The sequence below is a fragment of the Ochlerotatus camptorhynchus genome, unplaced genomic scaffold, assembly GCF_037179485.1.
Source record: "Ochlerotatus camptorhynchus isolate MF236.1 unplaced genomic scaffold, CSIRO-AGI_Acam_v1.1 ptg000232l, whole genome shotgun sequence".
Taxonomy (NCBI): Eukaryota; Metazoa; Arthropoda; class Insecta; order Diptera; family Culicidae; genus Ochlerotatus; species Ochlerotatus camptorhynchus.
The window spans coordinates 3,363,386-3,377,650 of NW_027040722.1; the positions used below are offsets into that span (position 1 = coordinate 3,363,386).

Here is a 14,265-nt window from a genome sequence, read left to right on the forward strand (position 1 = left end):
GCTCTTCCAAGGCATGTGCTCCTGGTGACAAGATTTGCAGCGTCGAATTACGCGCGCATGCCTTTGGCGGAATTGACGAGTCACGAGTTTCGGCAAATCATCACGGAACTCGACCCAAATTACATCAGCCTTAGGACTGGCAAAAAAAACTCCGTGGCGCCCTCACCGGACGCCACACTCCACAAAAAATCAAAAGATTGGTTGACTCACCAGATGATGGCTTGTTGTAGCTTACGTGGGTTTCGGCCAACGGTCACAGTCGATGACCGGTTGGCGGGTTCGATGCACTCGGTGTCGCGTTCGATGACCGTAGAGAAAGCGTCACCCCTTTGATGACGGTGGCAAATGGCGGTTCGGCGTTTCACACGCCGATGCGATGGCGGTTACTATGCCGTGCCGGTTTTGATGACGAGCCGGCGCGTGGATCCTGTCAAGGTGGAGGTCCCTCGAGCCTCCTCGGACCGATGTGTTGACGGATCTGTCCGCTTCCGGCCGGTTGGCAAATGCCGGGAAATTCCGTCCGACGGGAAGAAGAATCGCGCTTGGGTGCGCAATTGGTTGCTGCGGAATGTAGGTACAACACTACAACTGAAAGTTGAACACAAGCACGAGCGCGGACAAAACAGCACATTTAGAGCACACCAAATTACCTTTTTTTTTTCTTAGCCTTTGCCTTTGCCTTTGCCTTTGCCTTTGCCTTTGCCTTTGCCTTTGCCTTTGCCTTTGCCTTTGCCTTTGCCTTTGCCTTTGCCTTTGCCTTTGCCTTTGCCTTTGCCTTTGCCTTTGCCTTTGCCTTTGCCTTTGCCTTTGCCTTTGCCTTTGCCTTTGCCTTTGCCTTTGCCTTTGCCTTTGCCTTTGCCTTTGCCTTTGCCTTTGCCTTTGCCTTTGCCTTTGCCTTTGCCTTTGCCTTTGCCTTTGCCTTTGCCTTTGCCTTTGCCTTTGCCTTTGCCTTTGCCTTTGCCTTTGCCTTTGCCTTTGCCTTTGCCTTTGCCTTTGCCTTTGCCTTTGCCTTTGCCTTTGCCTTTGCCTTTGCCTTTGCCTTTGCCTTTGCCTTTGCCTTTGCCTTTGCCTTTGCCTTTGCCTTTGCCTTTGCCTTTGCCTTTGCCTTTGCCTTTGCCTTTGCCTTTGCCTTTGCCTTTGCCTTTGCCTTTGCCTTTGCCTTTGCCTTTGCCTTTGCCTTTGCCTTTGCCTTTGCCTTTGCCTTTGCCTTTGCCTTTGCCTTTGCCTTTGCCTTTGCCTTTGCCTTTGCCTTTGCCTTTGCCTTTGCCTTTGCCTTTGCCTTTGCCTTTGCCTTTGCCTTTGCCTTTGCCTTTGCCTTTGCCTTTGCCTTTGCCTTTGCCTTTGCCTTTGCCTTTGCCTTTGCCTTTGCCTTTGCCTTTGCCTTTGCCTTTGCCTTTGCCTTTGCCTTTGCCTTTGCCTTTGCCTTTGCCTTTGCCTTTGCCTTTGCCTTTGCCTTTGCCTTTGCCTTTGCCTTTGCCTTTGCCTTTGCCTTTGCCTTTGCCTTTGCCTTTGCCTTTGCCTTTGCCTTTGCCTTTGCCTTTGCCTTTGCCTTTGCCTTTGCCTTTGCCTTTGCCTTTGCCTTTGCCTTTGCCTTTGCCTTTGCCTTTGCCTTTGCCTTTGCCTTTGCCTTTGCCTTTGCCTTTGCCTTTGCCTTTGCCTTTGCCTTTGCCTTTGCCTTTGCCTTTGCCTTTGCCTTTGCCTTTGCCTTTGCCTTTGCCTTTGCCTTTGCCTTTGCCTTTGCCTTTGCCTTTGCCTTTGCCTTTGCCTTTGCCTTTGCCTTTGCCTTTGCCTTTGCCTTTGCCTTTGCCTTTGCCTTTGCCTTTGCCTTTGCCTTTGCCTTTGCCTTTGCCTTTACCTTTGCCTTTGCCTTTGCCTTTGCCTTTGCCTTTGCCTTTGCCTTTGCTTAGCTTTGCTTTGCTTTGTTTTGCTTTGCTTTGTTTTGCTTTACCAAGTACTAACTGGAACAGACTTTGTAATATATATGTCATTTTTGAGGCAAAACAGCGAGGCGCGAATTTCCTATTTCATATCCATATGTACACCACGTACATCAGTGCACATGTCGAAGCACATCTCTGCTGAGCATTTTGCCCAGATGACATGCTTCACTTTACCGTATTCCCCTAACACCAACGCATGATCGACACGTTTGGTGGACAATCATAAACTCGTACATATTGAACATAGTTCCCCGCATTCATCATCGGTACATCCACTGCCATTCCATTCGTATAAAGGAAAATTAGATCGTAAATGTATGGAGTATCGATTTATCGGACTTAAACCGTATGAAACGGGATTTCTCCTCAGCTATCCTGTATGTTGCTTCCATTTGAATGGAACTCGATAATTTCGCCCACGGTGGGTTTCGCACATCTATTCCTGAAGTAAAACTTGACGGTATTATTAAATCAAAAATAGGGGCTATAAATAGGTTAGCAAATAGGTAAGTTCAAAATATCTACTTATATATTTGAGATAGACCAAGATAGACCACATACTTGACTAAGTTGTAGAACAATTCATTTAAAGCATCTTTGCTCTAGAAATACATTTTCAATCTTGTGTAAAAAGCCTGAATTTTCAAGGAAAAATATAAAACATATTGTGCCCTCTCTCTACAAACCATGAAAACTATAAAAAAAAAAACAAATACAATCAATGTTTTTCGATACAAAATCCCAATTTAATATAATGATATTTTTTCCTAAAAAGTATTTTAATTACCTTTCCTTTGATATTTTGATATTTGAAATCAGCGCAGTGGTTTAAACGTTCTGAATTTGTGAAAAAAAAGTTATTTATTACGGGTCTAATATTTTGTGATAAGGAATTCTGAGAACCACTATATCGTTTTGTTATGAAATGGCTGTATATTGTTTCAAAATTAAGGACCCCAATTGCATCGAGCTGGTGTTCTCTACACAGACATTATTTGCTTATCATGGCTACAATTCAGCCTTAATATTGCAAATGTCATTCCCCGTGGAGTCGAAATTAACATTTGCCATTGAATGCATGCATGGCCTGCTGAAACAAATTCATCAAATTCACGTGAAAATGCAATTCGTCCGACCTTCTTCTCTACGTAGCAAGCGGGAAGCGAATGAATGATGTTGACTAATCACAAACGGAAGCTTTCACTCATTTTGCGATTATTGTGTGAGGTAATTGCAGCGCCATCATTCACACACACACACACAACACCGTAGGTACCTAGGTGCTCTATAGACCTGCACTTTCACACAAATGGCATTGCATTCATGAACTTGCACGTTTGAAAAATGTGGTTTAACGGTAAATGTACTGCGTGTTGTATGCCCGGTGTACTTTCAGACAATCTATGTGCACCCGATCCTGATGCAGACGAGTTTTCGCTTCATGAGAATCGTGACACGGGTAGGGAAAATATCCAATAAATCAAAGGCTTTACCGTAATTGGATTCAACCAAGTGATACAATTGCCACTGGACTAGAACAAATCAGAGGCGCACCTTTCCCTGAGTGATTCATTTTATGCTTTTGCCGAATTCGATATCTTTGATCTATGCTGACGAATAATGCCAATTGATTTGTAGCGTGTCACATTCGGTGTGACCTTTTCCTTCCCCACTTGAATTGTTTCCCTTTATTTCCAAATGGCATTCCTAGACGCTGCTACGTCAACGGATTCTTTATTCTCGGGAATCCCGTACTCGGGATTTCACTTGCGCTAGCGTTCGCTCGATAAGCTCTCGAACAGTGCTGCTCAACGAGCGAAATGCGACCCGCGACCTGCAATGACTGATACATAAACAAAATGCAGCTTGAAATAAGTTCATCGAACATACAACCATATAAAAAGGCAAGCTTAGAAAGGTTGGGCAGGCCTGCTCTAGAGCAGCTCTGGCAGTCGGGGGAGGCAAAATTTCAATTTATTCCCGGCGCGGTAAGCAGTCATCGTATCGGACTCGTGTTGCCACATCGTTTGCCCCTGTAATTAAGCCAGAACACATAGCAAATGTGTAAATTAAATAAATTGCAGGGTTTCCCACGAATGGGTTATGCCAGCACCGGTCAGAACGATCCTGATGATGTGCAACCAATGCTATTTACCTTTTGTAACCGACCGCACATGTTTGGAATTTGGAAATGCGTTGGTGTTAGGTAGCTCGACAGTAGTCATGGGAAAATCGGAACCGGAAGCTAGGAGGACGAACTGTGTGGTTTCAAATTGCAAATAATAGTTGCTCGCACAGGCATGCAGTTGCCTGGCTGGCACTGGGTAGGGTTCAGTTTGGGTGCATAGATATGCGGGCTGCTGGCAGTTCAAAGGAATTTCGGAAAGGGAAGGTCACTGATTGGAGTAATAAATAGCGTACAATTTAACGGCAGCTGAATCGTGCTATCTCTAATTACTTTGAATATTTGCTGATCCTTAATTATGGCTTGTGGAATAATTGAATTCCATTATGCTTTACGAGCCAAACTGTTGGGGCTTGGCTGCATGTCATTGCAGTTGCATTCAAGCTGGTCCAAATAGTTATTTATAGTTGGGGTTTTTTTTTTAAATAATGCATGATTTTGAAATGTCATGAAATATTTTGTAGATTTCATTTTTGAAATTTCAATGGCTTTTTTTTTGAGCTTACAAGGAATTTTTTTTTTTCGATTTCAATGTTATCTCTGGCGTTTATAATACTTTTTCTGTGGTGCTTTTTGTCTCGTTAATAACGACACCTAACCAACACAACTGATGCAGCCGTGTTGCAAAAACTGATAAGGCACTGTTCGATCGTACCATCGGCGCCATTTTTGTCTACAAAAAACAAGCGTGATCTTGGGCATTGGTGAGATTCGATTTTTCGGTATTTTTCTAACACTGGTGTTGATGTTTTACTTGTTTCGATGCTTTAAAACAAATGAACTAAAATGGCTGATTTTACCGAACAGTTCAGCTGTTGAAAGTTCGGTAAAAATTATCGAAGTCGTTAATCATTTCTAAGTGTGTGCACCTAACCTACTGATGTATACAAAATGCTTATCACGTGTTCAATTGCTTATGTGTTGCATTTCTGCACAAACCTAGTCTTAAGTCAGAATTCAGGTCAGGTTCACCTTTTGGTGGTGATCTGAAATTCTTTTGTCGAAGGGACGATCAAGGACCATCATCATTTCTCGTTATGATAGCGAATTAGCAACATCAGGGCCTGTTTATTCAGCACACGGCATAGCTTTGTAAGTGTTTTTTTCACCGCAAAACATTTTTGACGTAGAATTACGTCTTTCGGCAATATATTGGGGGTGTAATTTCAAAAAAACCAAAATCGACCGCATTACGAAAAGTGGTCAGGTTTTGACCACATATAACTCTGTCAATAGCGGATGGATTTTAATTCTAAAATTTTATACAAATCTGCTTAAATGAACACTTTATTGATTTTCAATAGGTCAGTATTGAAAATTACACAAGTGTCCAACTGTTGCAATAAACGCTTTCCCTAACACAGATTTCAAAATTGAACTCCATCCGGTCTCACTGAACGGTGCTTATTCAATCACCGTGTGGGGTGCTGTCTTGTCGGTCGTCATCCTCAGTTAGCAGCAGCAGTGCTTTCGGTGCATGGTGTTGAACATTATTCCCCAGTACACAACGAAAGGCTGCCTGCAAGCAGCAAGTTGCAGCCCACATGACCGTCCATTCACCGAAGAAGCAGGAAGAAGCCGCACCGCAATCAGTAGCTCTTCGTGAGTCGCTGTGGGCGTCACCCTCGTTCCAAAGAACATACAGCTCACCAGCCTCATCTTGTTGAACACCCTAATAGTTCAGCATTACTGAACTATCACGACAAAACGGTCCTTTTCAGGACCACCATAAATTTGTTAAAGAGTATTTTCTGAACAATTGTCAAGGTCCTCAATCGGATGTCAGTTCCCATATGTTTAAATCTAACATACCATGTAATCTTAAGGTAAAAGTTAATGCTTTTTCGTTGATACTGAATCCACACCCAAATTCGAAATGCACAAATACCAACAAGCATTGCAATTAAGAAAAATTGGAAGTATTGAAATTTTGAACATATTCATAAACGCAATATAATTGCATAATTATAATAATTCTACTGAAATGACAACTTCAATTCCAAAATTCCAAGTTCAGGGTAGTCCTACTAATGCTCAGGGAAATCTTGCCGTAGTTGAGAGAAAGCCTGCAAAACTTCAGCGAAGTCCTGATGAAGTTCAGGGAAGCCCTGCCGAAAGTCCTGGCGAAGTTCAGGAAAGTCCTTCCGAAGTTCAGGGAAGCCTTGCCGAAGTTCAGGGAAGTTTTGCTGAAGTTCAGGGAAGTTCTGCGGAAATTCAGAGAAGTTCTGTTGAAGTTCAGGGTAGTTCTGCCGATGTTCAGGGAAGTTTTTCCGAACTATAGGGAAGTTCTACGAATGTTCAGAGAACTCCTGCCCAAGTTCAGAGAAGTTCTACCGAAGTTCAGGAAAGACCTGCTGAAGTTCAGGGAAGTCCTGTCGAAGTTCAGGGAAGTCCTGCCAAAGTTCAGAGAAGTTCTGCCGAAGTTCAGGGAAGCTCTGCCGAAGTTCAGGGAAGGGCTGCTGAAGTTCAAGGAAGTCCTTTCATTTCAATACTTGGAAATCAGGGAAGTCCTGATGAAGTTCAGGGAACTCATGCCTAAGTTCAGGGAAGGCCTGCTGAACCTCAAGGAAGTCCTGCCGTAGTTTAGGGAAGGCCTGTCAAAGTTCAGGGAACTCCTGCTGAAGTTCAGCGAAGTCCTGCCGAAGTTCAGGGAAGTTCTGCCGAAGATCAGGGAAGTTCTGCCGAAATTAAGGGAAGTTATGCCGAAGTTCGTGGAATTATCTAATTATCTTTAAAAATACCAAGATATATCAGAATACCTTTATCAAAAAGGCTGGAATTTTTACAAAATATACTCAAATACTTGTGATACAACTTGAAAAATTCAAGATCAAATTGGTTTAAAAAATATTTTATTGAGCAATGGCTAAGGTGGATGATTTCTACAATAAGGTTGCAAATACTCATTTCAGCAAAAATAATGTTTTTCGGAATAGTAAAACCAAAAGATGGTATGATGACATGTTTTACTTGTAACTTACAAGAAGAGGTTACACAGTAAGCGTTTGAAACATAAAACTTGTAAATTTTGCTTTCTATGAGTCACAATCAGCGATTTGCTGATCGCTGATTGAGTGAGTGAGTGAGTGAGTGAGTGTGTGAAAAATCGCTGATTGTGACTCTCAGGAAGTGAAATAAACAGGTTTAATATGTCAAACACATTCTTTGCAACCTCTTCTTGTATCGTACCTATTCAAAATATGATCATAGCATCTAATTATTTCATAATTTAAAAAAAAAAAACATTCTTTTTAGCTTAAATGAGTATTTGCAACCTTGATTTGAAGATATAGTTCAACTTATCTACTTAACTTTAAAAATACTTATATATAACAGAATACCTTCATCAAATAGACTTAATTTTTTGCAGAATATCCTCAAATACTTGTGAAACAACATGTGAAAATTGAGGAACCTTTTGATTTGAAAAATATTTCATTTAGCAATGGCAAAGGTGGGTGATTTCTAAAATAGTTCCATTTATGTTTTAAAATATCCAGAATTATCAGAAAACCTCCATCCAATAGGCTGAAACATTCACAGAGTATCCTTGAATTAGCTTACACATACACACACTTGAATTGTTTTTATTATTTCACGCATACACGCGTTTCTAACACGACTTAGAAATACTCTCAATTTAGAAATATTTTTACTAAGGGAAATGTATGTAATGTCGGCCCAAATGCTCCTAATTTGGGCCCATACATAATTTCAGCAATCGACCTAATTTTCAATAGCGACCAAAATATCCATAAGTACCGTCCTAATGACGCGTTTTTTTTTTTTTTTCCTTTGGTTTGTTTTTTCCGTCGATCTTGTTTTCCGTGCTGAGCACCAATGCCACCGACGTGCCAGGAAGGCAGCTCCCACACCTGGACCCTACCTATCGACCCATCAACTCATGAACCGGGGACCAACGGCTTTACTTCCCTTCCGAAGGAAGGCGTGATCAGAGATGTTATGCCTCAGAACATCCCGGCGGCGCCGACTGGGATTGAACCCAGGCCTGCTGGGGTGAGAGGTAATCACGCTTACCACTACACCACCGGCGCCGTTATAATGACGCGTTCATCTAGATAAAATTGTTTTTTTTTTTAATTAATTAATTTATTTGTACAGGCTCAATCGAATAAACTTTACAGAGCCAAGTTATCATTTGCGTTATACATAATTGATGTCTTAAATCTAGATTTAAAGGAACTGAACCGATTACTCGCGGTCATCTCGAGGTTAGTAGAGATTTACAGTTTTATGGATGAAAAGATAAAATTGTTAAATAGTAGATTTTTAGTGATGGGCCCAATCTTAGATTCATAGGGCAACATTAGATCCATTTCCCCTATTTATTTTCAAGCACTTTTATAATGGAGTTCTTGCGATAACGCATAGATGACATTGCCGAATAGCATCCGTTATCAATCATCAATCATTCTCGCAAAATATTTCGAATTGAAATACCAATAGATCTTACAATATATGTACATCAATTATTGCGAATGGGAAACGTCACGCGCGAGCTTGATCCTGCTGACGGTGCTGATGGTTTTTCTTGCTAATTCATTCATGAATAGTCCCATCGTGTGGCTTTTGACGTAGGACTACGTCTTTAATTTCTACACTGGGGGTCACATTAAAAAAATCAAAATTCAAGCATGTAACGAAAAATCCCAAACACGGACACAACTATAGGTAGAGCGCAAATCGAACACAGCGAGCTCAATGCTCGGTTGACCGCTCACTATTAAACCAATGAAAGGAAGGGAGGACAAAAGCAGCAATAATATGAGTGGAACAGTATGCATCGTACCAATACGAAGACGACGATGAAAGCACCCACATCGACCAAAGAAAAAGCTTCCCGCAATAGGCAGCATGACTAGGTCGCCGTCATTCGGTCGGCATCGACTTGCACTGGTGTGGCCGACCATTTTAAAAACAACCGGCCCTTTTTAGGGCCACCAATTCAAAAACGGAAAGAGCTAAGGACTAAATGATCAACATATTTGTTTCGTCCACTAGCGGTCCCCTAGGCACAGACACTTCTACTTTTTTCTCTCGCTTCTCTGTTTTGTGCGAGGGTTCCAAACAACATTGTTCTTCAACCAGGAGCATGCTTACGCACACATAAATGTAAAAGTCAGTGTTGATTGCTTAGGAAAACGAAATCTAATGCTTGGAATTGCGTTACAAAAAAAATGGTTTACATTGAAATAATGTATTTTATAGGTATATTGCGTTGGGAGAAAATGTTCCTAACAATATTTTGAAACGATCTACGCGAGTAAAATATGACCTTTTATACGAAATACTTGTGTAATTGATGAGTAAAGTTAGCGACCACTATCATTGTGGTCCTAAAATTGAACTTAGAAAATGGTTTACAGAAAATTTAAACAATGAATCAATCTTCTAAAAATTGCTAGAGATAGCAATTTTAGTTTTTTTTTATTTTGCACTGAAGAGTTTTTTTCAATTGAGCGCTGCTTTATTTTGTAAAAAATCGATGATGTGAGTCATTCTAAACCGATCCCCTTTCACCTTAAGGCAACATTGGGAGTGCAATTTCAAAAACCAAAGTCGGTCGGGGCATGAAAGATGATGAATTAAAAAAAAATATTTTTTTTTTAGTGGGACTGACACTGTTGAAGACTGCGCATTATTTTGGTCTTAAGCCTAGCACTCACAATTTGGATTTTGTCAGCTTATGTATGTAGAGTATGTTAGATTTTAACATAAGGGAACGATTGATGACCTTGACAAATAAAGCTGAACTTTCCATTAGGTCCTTGACAGATTCTCTTCATCAACGTTCTCTTTGTATCCCCACGGCCATGTAATGACATTCACTCACAGGTATTTTCAGCACACTGGTCGATAAAAGAAGCTTTTATCTAGCATCTATTACAACAAACACAAAAAGAAACGGTTATGTGCTCAAGTTATTAACGAAAGATAAAGTCAACGAAGAGAATCGAAATGAAATGTTCAGCTTGAAAATGTCCTAAAAAGACTCGTTATCAAATTTATGGTGTTCCTGAAAGGACCGGTTTGTCGTGATGATTTAGTAATGCTGAGCTATTAGGGTGTTCAACACTGATGAGGCTGACGAGCTGTATGTTGTTTGGAACATAGATTGCCCACAGCGACTCACGTAGATGGATCCCGATCAGTAGCGGTGACACGGTGCTCCTCTGACCGTTATTATAAAAAAATTTGTGCCATCAAAAGTGAGTAAATCAATCGATTCGTTAGATCATTCTGCATCTCTGAAACAAATTTAAAAAAAATCGTAGGGCGCATTTTCGAGTTACGCCCTTTTAAAGGCGTAACTGCATAAATCTCTCTAAAAACAGTGAAATGCCATCAGATATGCTTATTTTACATGCACAAATCGCAACACTCGCTGTTTTCTTTTTTTTAGAGAACACAAGTAGGCATTGACAAACGTTATTGACAAACGTGCCTTTTGTGAGTTGCAGCGCGCTTTGTTTTGCTTGAAATTTTATCATGGATAATCACGCAATCAACAAAAAAAGTGTGCATTTTATGCCTTTCAAATCAAAAAAATGTTAGACCGATCTCCAGTGCAATACGTCAAGTGATTAGGGATCATTACCTAAGCGATATTGATGTTCGCGAGTGGTATTTTTTTTTTTTTCCTTTGGTTTGTTTTCCGTCGATCTTGTTTTCCGTGCTGAGCACCAATGCTACCGACGCCAGGAAGGCAGCTCCCACACCTGGACCCTACCTATCGACCCATCAACTCATGAACCGGGGACCAACGGCTTTACTTCCCATCCGAAGGAAGGCGTGATCAGAGATGTTATGCCTCAGGACATCTCGGCGGCGCCGACTGGGATTGAACCCAGGCCTGCTGGGGTGAGAGGTAATCACGCTTACCACTACACCACCGGCGCCGCTAACGCGAGTGGTATTATCCGTCCTCAATATGTGCCAAGTGTCGGATTTATTGCAGCCCTGTAAATGGAAATAGCTGAAAAGTGGTCCTACATAAATACAAGTTTAACTATTCTATAAGAAAACGAGAACAAATTCAAAGTGCGCTTGTGAAGTTTGTGAGGCTGCCCAGCTTAAGTATGGTAAAAATCTACCGGGAACAGTTCCTAGAAAGGAAAACCATCGTAATTCAAAACCGAGCAATTTAAACACTACTAAAGTCATACGCGAGGTCATACGCATGTGTCTTACTTGTCTAACGGAAATCGGACGAGGGAAGAATCACGTTTGTACTGTCACTGAGCGTTCAGAAAATTTAACAAGAATTCTGAAAAAAAATAATTCTCCGCCAAAGGCATCAGAAGCAGCTGTGTCAAAGTTTCTAGCCGAAAAAGTCTCAACTTTTGGAAAAACAGCAACTGATGTATTTCAGAATGTAGCTTTAACGTTTTATTTGATTCATACAGGTTCTGAAAACATTTGCTTATCAAATCGTCGAGGAAAACCATCCCTATTTCTAAAAGAATGCGGACGGAAGATATGTTCAAAGTGAAGACGGAGAATAACTTGAGCATGCGGAAGACTCTTGGTAATATTTTATTTAGGATTTGCCGAAGCTTTTGATTTGCTTATTTGTTAGTTGATTTTCAGGCATCATGAAAGGTTTAAAACGAGGTGGAGTAAGCTTTGAAACTGGCTTAAAAGGAAAACTTTCCAAACTGAACTCACAGCTTGGAGATTTGTTTAGTATTGTAGAGCTAGGAGAAGTAGCCAAAGGTAAAACTCAAAAAGGTACATATTTTAAAGAAATCTAAATTAAAATACTCTTTTCTAGCTGAAAACGTTCATCTTGGTCAAGGCGCTGATGTTCCAGTTATATTTTGTAATAATATATAATAATATTCGTTGAAGCAAGAATCAAGGAAAGTAGACACGCCAGTGAGGAAGAACTTCTCATAAAGCTTGGTATCGACGGTGGAGGAGGATTTTTTAAGATCACTCTCTCTGTTGTATCGAAAACCAAAAATAATTCCGCAGATTATTTTAAAGACAGCGGCGTGAAACGCCTCCATATTTTGGCATTGGCTCCAAATCTTTCCGAAAAATATGAATGTATTTTTCTTATCTGGAATGTTCTTTTGAAGCTGAATTACTTGGAATCGATTATTGCCAGTAATTTAAAGATCATTAACGTTATTTTTGTAATAATGGCGCATTCATCTACCCACCCCTGTCCATATTGTGTAACAGTAAAATCAAACCTTGCATTGCAAAGTGGAGTGCCCCGAACGACTGGAAAGATTCGGAAAAATTCCAATAAAGACCCATGTTTCAAAAATCGTAAAAAATATGCTAGCTGCATTAAACTACCGCTGGTTTTCGGCCAAAACAGCACTCCTGTTTTGCTGGTATGCCCTCCGTCTCCACTTCACGTGACACTTGGGATCGTGAACATGGTTTTTCAAGCAGTGGAGAAACAAAGTCCAGACTGGGCAGATTTATGGATCGAAAAGGCTCATGTACGACATCAACAGCGAACATACGGTTTTACAGGACGAGCATGTCACAGTCTCCTTGATGCTGTCGATGTTCTCCGAGAAAACGAAGATTTGCTAAACTATGTTGAACTAAGGTACAGTTATTTTTCGATCAGCAGGTATAAAACTAATGACTGTTACTTTTTATAGGTCCTGAAACACTTTCAAAATGCGTACAAGAAATGTTTCTCATTCGAACTTGTACCCGGGTTTGAAGAAGATATTAATAAGTTTGTCGAATACTGGGAAATGTTGCATCTACCAAAATCGTCCAAATACCATATAACCAGGTTTCACGTGAAAGAGTTTTGTAACGCAACTGGAAAAGGTTTGGGTTGGCACAACGAGCAGGCTTCCGAATCGGTTCACAGCGACTTTTTATTGACTTGGGAAAGATACAAGACCACGAAAACATCAAAGATATACAAATCTCAACTTCTGCGTGCGGTCGTTGACTACAATAGTGGTCATTTTTGTTAAACCACTTTGAGATTCATTAATTATATTTAGGTTTATTAGTTTATGCTTAATTTAGGTTTATTAGTTTACAGTTAATTTAAATAAAACTTAAGCCTTAAATTAACGTACAAAACCCTTTTTAATTCAAAAAATTAGCAACCGTTACAAATTATAACCATGTAATTAATATATAAACACTCTACAATCGACATTTATGCAGTTACGCATGTAAAAGGGCGTAACTCGAAAATGCGCTCTACGATTTTTTTTTTTAAATTTGTTTCAGAGATGCAGAATGATCGAACGAATCGATTGGTATACTCACTTTTGATGGCACAAATTTTTATAATAACGGTCAGAGGAGCACCGTGGGTGAGGCTTCTTCCTCCTTTTTCGGTGAATGGACGCTCATGTAGGCTGCAGTTCGCTGCTTGCGGCAGCCTTTCGTTGTGTATAATGTTCAACAGGGTCGATTTTGAAATCTGTGTTAGGGAATGCGCTTTTTTCAAGCAATCGGTGATAATATTGATCACTATTGCAATAGTTCAGTGTTCACTCGGCTGTCGACAAAAGCAGGCCACTCTCGATGTGTGCCACGCAATCGTCTGTTTTCTCGGCAGCAACCATTGTGGTCCTCCTCATTGTTCTTCATCAGCAGTTCTTTCGGTCGATGCGTCGTCGACTTTGGAAAGCAACCGTTTCGTGATGAGTGTGTGAGTGCTGACCACGTTTTGGATCCATTGCTGCAATGGAAGCGCTCTGCCCCTCGATGGCGTAACTGCCATACAATGAAACCACTGGAAGTGACTCCAGTTCTGATGGACGAGGCTTTTTGGATAGCGGAAGATAAAGTGTTTATTGTGTTGTACCTTTTGACTATATTTTTAAGATTTATTGTATAGTGATCAAGAATCCTCGGCTCTGTAAAGTTAATTCGTTTGAGCCTTATCAAATAAATTCAATTAATAAAAAATTGCAATAGTTGGACATTTGTGTAATTTTCAGTAGTGACCTATTGAAAATTAATTAAGTGTTCAATTTAGCAGATTCGTAGCTAAATCTTTAATCTATTGGCTTGTTAAGGATTAAAATCCATCCGCTATTGACAGAGAGATCGAAGTGTGCCCTGCTTCTAAACGGACGTCGCGTTTCGATTTTTGGTGGAAGGCGCTTGATAAGATTT

The 14,265-nt window shown here is 40.6% G+C and overlaps 1 pseudogene; it reads left to right on the forward strand.

Moving 5' to 3' along the window:
* The first annotated feature begins 503 nt into the window (after positions 1-503).
* Positions 504-13,103, forward strand: LOC135704241 (uncharacterized; annotated as a pseudogene).
* Positions 13,104-14,265: the final 1,162 nt, after the last annotated feature.